The sequence below is a fragment of the Podarcis vaucheri genome (assembly GCF_965113315.1).
Source record: "Podarcis vaucheri genome assembly, chromosome: 6".
Taxonomy (NCBI): Eukaryota; Metazoa; Chordata; class Lepidosauria; order Squamata; family Lacertidae; genus Podarcis; species Podarcis vaucheri.
Window position 1 is genome coordinate 97,260,095 of NC_138764.1, and position 8,916 is coordinate 97,269,010.

Consider the following 8,916-nt stretch of genomic DNA (forward strand, 5'->3'; position numbering starts at 1 on the left):
GTTTCAATCGGCTCCCAATTATGCATATATGTAGTTTAGACTGATGCACACATTTCTGCAAGCAATTTGTAGTGCATTTGTATGTTATTTTCATCAATATGTTCATGGCGATGCACATTCCCCCCTAATCCGTACATTTTTGCAAACGCTGTTTGCAAAATTAGGATAAGTGCGAAATTTGAAGGGTGGCTGTGTTTCGGTTGCAGGAGGTGAGAATTTGACAGATGCCGATGGAATTGAATCTCTCCGCTGCCCAATTCCTATACCTACCGGTGTTTCGTTGGCGTTAACACTATTTATGAAGAGGACGGGCAAAGGAGGTTAATGGCATGTGGCTTGCTATGTGCATTAGCTGCCTCGCTGCAGATGGCTAGCTGGCTGCAACACCATCACGGAGGCAGTTGATCAAGGCAGCTTGCACCAAGTAGTCACCCAGCAGGTAGAGCAGAGACTACCGGCCTCATTTTGTGGGTCCCCACCCTGTGCATTTTCTCTTTCTCGGCACTGCCTATAGCGCTAGGGCAACCCTTTTGCCTTAACGATATCCAGGCAGGCAAGATGGAGAGAGAAAGCTGCAGGGCCAGTCTCAGAACCAGAGTAAGCAACAAGAGCCACCGCCTCCTCATCCCAAAAACTCATGCTAACTCGCAATGCGGCAGGACCGGTTGCTTCTGAAACCAAGCCCTGATCAAGCCAAAGTGATGGACAGGGTGGATCACAGAATCAACAAGTCCAACCCCCTGCAATGCAGGAATCTTTCGCCCAATGTGGGGCTCGAACCCACGACCCCAAGAGACTCCTGTTCTACCAACTGAGCTATCATCCCAGGATCTAAACTCGGCGATCACAGAAGATGAGCGGAAAGGGACAGAATAAAGGAGAGGGCAAAATAACCTGCCTTGAGGGGGAGAGCTTGTGTTTTGGAGGGGAAAAGGGCACCAGAATCGTGGAAAGAAAACAGAGACGGAAAAGACTCAGCTTAAGAACTACCGCCCTATATCTTTACTTAATGTGGATTACAAAATTTTTGCAGACATTTTGGCAAAAGGATTGAAAAAAGTATTGGTGGAAGAGATTCATAAATTTAAAATTTATCTTAAGAAATATTGTAAAATTGAGGAATGCTAAAATGTTGAGGTTTTAGGGAAAAAGGGGGATTACAGCTGTAAAAGATTAAGTAAAAGAAATGAATAAGGGAAAATTTTGATAAAACCATGGGCTAGGATTTGCTGAAACAAGCTTGGAAATTGGGATGTAGAAAGGGGAGGTATGGGGAAGTCGATGAAGTAAGGTTTAAGAAAAAAGGATATGAAATTATATATGTTTGTTTGTGTGTTTGTTTGTTTGTATTGTGTATTGTTTGTGTTTATAAAAACTGTGAAAAACCAATAAAAATTTTATAAAAAAAGAGGGGGAGAGCTTGTGTCACTTCTTAAATTCATTTATTATATATATATACCCCACCTCCCCCCCCAAGGAGTATAAGCAAGTGTACAAGATTCCCCCCTTATCATGAGGAACGACCCTGTGAGGTGGTTTCGGCTGGGGGAGGAGGGCGACTGGTCCTAGGTCACCCTGCCAGCTTTGTGGCTGAATGGGGATTTGAACCCTGCTCTCCCAGGTCCTAGTCCAACATTCTAACCACTACACCACACTGCCTCTGCACCACCTTCCTCGAAACAAAGGGCATGGTTTCACTGTCGTGACCATGGCAGCTAAATGGAATAAAGATACAGTTGGCCTCTGAAAATGAGTTGCTACTGAGTGTGGGTGTGTCTTTAGCTCCAATATGGAGCATGGGCTTTATGTGTGGATGGTTTGGTTGGCTAGGTAAAAGGTAAAGGTAAAGGGACCCCTGACCATTAGGTCCAGTCGTGGCCGACTCTGGGGTTGCGGCGCTCATCTCGCTTTATTGGCCGAGGGAGCCGGCGTACAGCTTCCGGGTCATGTATCCAGCATGACTAAGCCGCTTCTGGCAAACCAGAGCAGCGCACGGAAACGCCGTTTACCTTCCCGCCGGAGCGGTACCTATTTATCTACTTGCACTGGTATGCTTTTGAACTGCTAGGTGGGCAGGACCATGGACCGAGCAACGGGAGCTCACCCTGTGGTGGGGATTCGAACCGCTGGCCTTCTGATCAGCAAGTCCTAGGCTCTGTGGTTTAACCCACAGCACTACATCCACTAAAAAGGCCCTTGGGTAGCAGAGCAGGAAAGACCCTTGCCTGAATTCTTGGAGCGCTGCTGCCAGTCAGTGTAGACAGAACTGGGCTAGATGGACCAGTGGTCTGACTTAGAACCATAGAATTGTAAAGTTGGAAGGGATTCTGAGAGTCATCTAGTCCAACCCCCTGCAATGGAGGAATCTCCCCCCCCCATAATTTTTATTAAATTTTCTGTTTTACATTTTAGAATATTCATTTAAAATATCAGTGACTTCCCTTCTTCTCTTTCTATGGTTCATTTTACAAAACCTAAATCCCTGCATATTTTATATAAACTAAGCCATTCAGTATTCCATTATTACGTCTGTCAAAACTTATTTACGCTGTTGAATTTATCTTAATGCTGCCCGCGTTTTCAAATAAACAGTTTTCCTCCCTATATTCAATAAATATTTTCCAATCTTCTTTAAACTTAGGTTCTTCTTGTTCTCTTATTCTATATGTTAGCAGAAATCCTTAATTTTTAATTTTTAATTTTTAAAAGCAATGCAAGATTCCTGCCCAGTCATTCCTGGCTGGGATCGAACCACCAGCCTTCTGGTTAGCAACCAGAGACACTGACCCATTGCACCACCTAGGGCAGCTTCAGATGCTTGGCATATCCTGATTGGCAGAAGACTCATGCCCTTCTGCCCCTGAATGAAGTTTCAGCTGACTGGGGACGCTGCTATTTCTGCACAGAACAAAATAGGTTGCAAGGAACAGCCTCTCCCAGTATGGATTTGCAACAGTCCTGTTCACCACAGCTTTGGATTACGATATCGAGCACACAGGTTAGCTGACATGCCAAAGTCAGAATTTTAGACAGAGGTCTCTAAAACTGAAATTGAGACCTTCTGCATTCAAAGCAAGAGCCCTACCACTGATTCATAACCTTTCCACATAGGAAGCTGCCTTATATCAAATCAGTCCGTTGGTCCGTGTAGTGCAATATGGTCTACGCTGCCAGTATTTCTCAAACTTGGGTCTCCAGCTGTTGTTGGACTACAACTCCCATCATCCATAGCTAGCAGGACCAGCGGTCAGGGATGATGGGAGTTGTAGTCCAACAACAGCTGGGGACCCAAGTTTGAGAAACACTCGTCTATACTGAATGGCAACAGCTGCCCAGGTATCTTTCCCGGCTCTACCTGAAGATACGTGCGGCAGAATCTGGGACCTTTGGAAAGCAAAATATGCATTCCACCAGGGAGCTATAACCCCTCCCGTGATTTTATAAAAAAACAGGTGCTTTGAGTCTGATAAATGCATATTCCCCAAGAGCTCAGCACTCAAAAAACCCTTACTCCCTGCCACATGTTAGCTGAGCTATAGAAACTCTGAAATCTAAAAATCTAAATCAGAATTGATTTTGACTGAAACAGATTGTTCATGTTAATTCTTGAACACTTTATCCTTTTTACAGAAAGGGGATTTTTTTTTTTGCTATTAGTTGGTTATTTGGTCATCAATGAAGCTCCCAAGTTCAGAGGCAGTTTACCTTTGTTGCCGGGACAGAGGAATAATGAGAGAGGGACAGTTGCCTTTGAGCCCTATTGTGGGCTTCTTGGAAGCATCTGGCTGACGGACAACTCTATGAAAAAGCACGCAAGAGGGGATGGACTATTGGTTTCATGCAAGGCTCGTTCCATCACACCCGTACTTTGCCCCATTTACAGACACACAGTGTAGGATGTGCAATATAGTTTTCAATGCCGACTTCCACTCATTTAAAAGTATGCAAACTTTTGTATCCGTTTCCCAGCAGAATGAGAAAACCAGTAAGCAGTTCGGTGCCTTAAAAGGGGCAAGATCGCCTTAACATGATCAGGGAATATCTGTGCTCCAAACATACGCAAGAAATAAGAAAGGAAGAAATCACCTTGCAGGGTCAGATTGACCCACCTAGACCACTATCCTGTTTCCAACGGTGGACAGCCGGACAGACAGATGATAACATTGTGCAAGAACAGATAGACAAAACCAACGAGCAACGTCTGATACCAGCAGATTTCGAATATCTCTCGAACCCCTACAGAACCACTCAGACAAATCTAGCGTATATTGACCATCCAAGCAGGTAACGAAACCAACATTTCATTTTCAATGGCCTGTGCCTTGTGGAACACGCATTAGCCTCAGTTCCTGGATCCGTTTGCATTACATGGGCACAATGCCAGCATCAGTTCTGCCCCCCCCCTCCCAAGCCATATGCTACGCTAGCAAGGGAAGTCACTAGATAAAACCCATCTTAGGTTCAATAGCAAATACTCACATCAGCTTCTCTTCATCAGTCTTCTCTCTCTTCCCCTCCCCTTCCCACCTTGATACCTGTGACTTTGTCGCTCTATCTAGTCATGATGACAGAGAAACAAAAAGAGAGGTTGTGAACACGGCAGAGATAGGAGAGAGCAATGTGGGTAAATTTGCACAGACAATAAGACTTTTTTTTTTTTTTTGCATTTCGGTCAAACTTGCTGTACAGGTTTGCGTTTCTTTAACCCAGCAGCAGAAAGGAGGTTCGCTGGTACTGAAGCTGCTAAACAGGTTCTGCTATAACACAAAGAAGTGGCCACACAGGTTTGCCACCAACTCCACATAGAGATTTGATTGTTTTCCCATAATTACAGCTCAGTCTAGTTGGTCAAAGTCAGTCAATCACAGGAACAAAATAGCTCCCTCCCCCAATAAGGCATCTACCATTAAGATGGGAAATTTTTCGTTTCCTTTTACAGAATTGGAGCTTCCACAGGTGGTGGGTGGGGAACGAAAAAAACCCCAAACATGCCTAACCACTTGTTGGGTCGGCTCTTAATTTCTCACGTCTCGTCAGCTCGCCTACAAGGGAGGGTCGTTGTGTGTTTAGTTTGACATTCGATCTTCTTTTGCTGAGAACAGATCCCATGCTTATTGTTCTTAGGGCAGCTACAAATCGGAGGACATTAAAATTCTCAAGCAAACATTTCCTCATTTGGGGAAAGAAAAGGGACTGATGTTGATCATTCTGATTCAGAAGGAGGGAAGTTTACTGTGTTGGTTTTTTTTAAAAAAAAGAACAATTTGCCTTAACACTTCCAAATTGAATTTGAGTATTGAAAGTTTGCCAAGCTCTGAAGTGATACCAAATGTGGCTGTGGCAGAAAGGCTTCCAGTTGTCATTGTTTCTGTTCCCTCCATCTCTCAGGGCTTTTCTTCTTCTTTTATGCAGATGCCGCTGTTTCAGGCGTACCAGCAGCAAGTAGTGACTGCTCCTTTGAGTTTGAATCTGGTTCCCTCAGATGTTGTTGGACTCCAAATCCCATCAGCCCCATCCAGTACAGTGGTACCTCAGGTTAGGAACTTAATTCGTTCCGGAGGTCCGTTCTTAACCTGAAACTGTTCTTCACATGAGGTACCACTTTAGCTAATGGGGCCTCCCGCTGCCACACGATTTCTGTTCTCATCCTGAAGCAAAGTTCTTAACCCGAGGTACTATTTCTGGGTTAGCGGAGTCTGTAACCTGAAGCGTCTGTAACCTGAAGTGTCTGTAACCTGAGGTACCACTGTATGGCCGATGGTCAATGTTGAGGGTAACTGTACCTCAGCAGCATCTTCAGGACCACTTGGGCAAAAAAAATGAGAGGCACAAATACAAGATGGGTGACACCTGGCTTGAGAGCAGTAAATGTGAAAAGGATCTAGGAGTCTTGGTTGACCACAAACTTGACATGAGCCAACAGTGTGACGCAGCAGCTAAAAAAGCCAATGCAATTCTGGGCTGCATCAGTAGGAGTATAGCATCTAGATCAAGGGAAGTAATAGTGCCACTGTATTCTGCTCTGGTCAGACCTCACATGGAGTACTGTGTCCAGTTCTGGGCACCGCAGTTCAAGAAGGACACTGACAAACTGGAACGTGTCCAGAGGAGGGCAACCAAAATGGTCAAAGGCCTGGAAACGATGCCTTATGAGGAACGGCTAAGGGAGCTGGGCATGTTTAGCCTGGAGAAGAGAAGGTTAAGGGGTGATATGATAGCCATGTTCAAATATGTAAAAGGATGTCACATAGAGGAGGGAGAAAGGTTGTTTTCTGCTGCTCCAGAAAAGCGGACACGGAGCAATGGATCCAAACTACAAGAAAGAAGATTCCACCTAAACATTAGGAAGAACTTCCTGACATTAAGAGCTGTTCGCCAGTGGAATTTGCTGCCAAGGAGTGTGGTGGAGTCTCCTACTTTGGAGGTCTTTAAGCAGAGGCTTGACATCCATATGTCAGGAGTGCTCTGATGGTGTTTCCTGCTTGGCAGGGGTTGGACTCAATGGCCCTTGTGGACTCTTCCAACTCTATGATTCTATGATTCTATGATTTTCCAACCTCCGATTTAGAGAGTCAGGCTGCATGTGCAATATACCTTTAAAGCACATTCCAAACACACTATTTCCCTCAAAGAATTATGGGCACTGTATTTCATTTACCCCTCACAGAGTCACAATTCCCAGCAACCCTTCACAAACTACAGTGCCCAAGTTTCTTTGAGGGATATGGTGTTTTTAATGTGTTTTAAAGCTACAGCATGCGCTCAGCCTCAAACACCCACTAAATGATTTGTTGTAAAACTCCCTAAATTGGGGCTGAGCTGGGAAAGGTGATATTCAGCAACATTAAGATGGAAACGCACCCCTGTGCTTTTAATGGTCTTTCATGGGTTGCTACACAAGGAAGGTGCTGTGGTCTAAACCACTAAGCCACTTGGGCTTGCTGATCAGAAGGTCGGCGGTTTGAATCCCCATGACGGGGTGAACTCCCATTGCTCTGTCCCAGCTCCTGCCCACCTAGTAGTTCGAAAGCATGCCAAAAAGTACAAGTAGATAAATAGGTACCTCTCCGGTGGGAAGGTAAATGGCATTTCTGTGTGCTGCTCTGGTTTCGCCAGAAGCGGCTTAGTCATGCTGGCCACATGACCCAGAAAAACAGTCTGCAGACAAATGCTGGCTCCCTTGGCCTGTAAAACGAGATGAATGCCGCAACCCCAGAGTTGTCTGTGACTGGACTTAACTGTCAGGGGTCCTTTACCTTTTATATTCGATAAGAACTGCCAGGGTACCATTCTAGGAAGGTTTGCTCTCAATGTAAATCAGTCGCTGTTAGCCCTTGGTGATGTCAAAAAGCTGTCAAATCTGACTGTGATGTCATTGCATTTACTACTTGATCCCTGGTTGGCTGGGATCATTAAGGAGAAAGCACCCCTAAAATTGGGGGGGGGGGAATTGGCAGGGGCATAGCAGCATATTGGGGGAAACAATGGGTGTGAACGGATGCAAGGGTTTTTGAGGAGAGCCAACAGTTTCAGAGGACTGGAATCACTATTTTTGCCCTGGAAACCAAAATCAGAAAGCAAAGTCCTAATTTAACCAGTTCTGAATCTCTTCTAGGAATTTCAGTTGCAAGTGAGTGCCTGATTTATAATAAATACTGATGTACCTGTTCGACTTGAAGAGTCAGTGATCAAAGTAGATTTGCATGTTAACTCCCATAATGATCGGCTGTTACTCTGTCCTTGCCTGTTCCCGTCCTCTTTCATCACTGGGGAGAAGAACACACGCTTTCTTAGAACCAGAGAGTTGGAAGGGAATTTGGGGATCATCTCGTCAAACCTTCTGAAATTCAGGAATATGCAGCTGTCCCATATGGGGATTGAACCTGCAACCTTAGTGTTGTCATCACCACGCTCTAGCCAACTGAGCTATCCAAGCTGATTTGGTACCAGACTTTACTAGGCTTCACTGAGGTGTGGAATTCTGAAAACTAACATGACAGCTGGATTTTTCTGGCACATTGGAAAAATGTGGATCTTTGGAATAGGCATTTTTTTGAAGGAGAGGGTCTAAAGAAGTAATGTGGACACAGAGAATGGAGGACTGCATGCCCAGAACTCAGAATGAGGTGACGGAGCTTTGAACATCTGATGTTTGCAATAAACTACAAACACTGGCCATTACCTTTACAACTTGATGGTAACTTCCAGAGGTTTCTGGCCTGCTGCTATTGGGAACAGAACGTTGAATTGGATGGACTGTAGTCTGGCCTGACCACGGAATTGTTCATTTCTTGTTTCCACTGGCAATGCTAGACCTACTCAGAGTAGACCCGCTCTCGTTAATGGACTTTACCAACTTAGGTTCATTAATTTCAGTTTATCTGCTCTGAGTAGAACTAGCATCGGATTCTGGGCTGCATCAATAGGAGTATAGCATCTAGATCAAGGGAAGTAATAGTGCCACTGTATTCTGCTCTGGTCAGACCTCACCTGGAGTACTGTGTCCAGTTCTGGGCACCACAGTTCAAGAAGGACACTGACAAACTGGAACGTGTCCAGAGGAGGGCAACCAAAATGGTCAAAGGCCTGGAAACGATGCCTTATGAGGAACGGCTAAGGGAGCTGGGCATGTTTAGCCTGGAGAAGAGGAGGTTAAGGGGTGATATGATAGCCATGTTCAAATATATAAAAGGATGTCACATAGAGGAGGGTGAAAGGTTGTTTTCTGCTGCTCCAGAGAAGCGGACACGGAGCAATGGATCCAAACTACAAGAAAGAAGATTCCACCTAAACATTAGGAAGAACTTCCTGACAGTAAGAGCTGTTTGACAGTGGAATTTGCTGCCAAGGAGTGTGGTGGAGTCTCCTACTTTGGAGGTCTTTAAGCAGAGGCTTGACAACCATATGTCAGGAGTG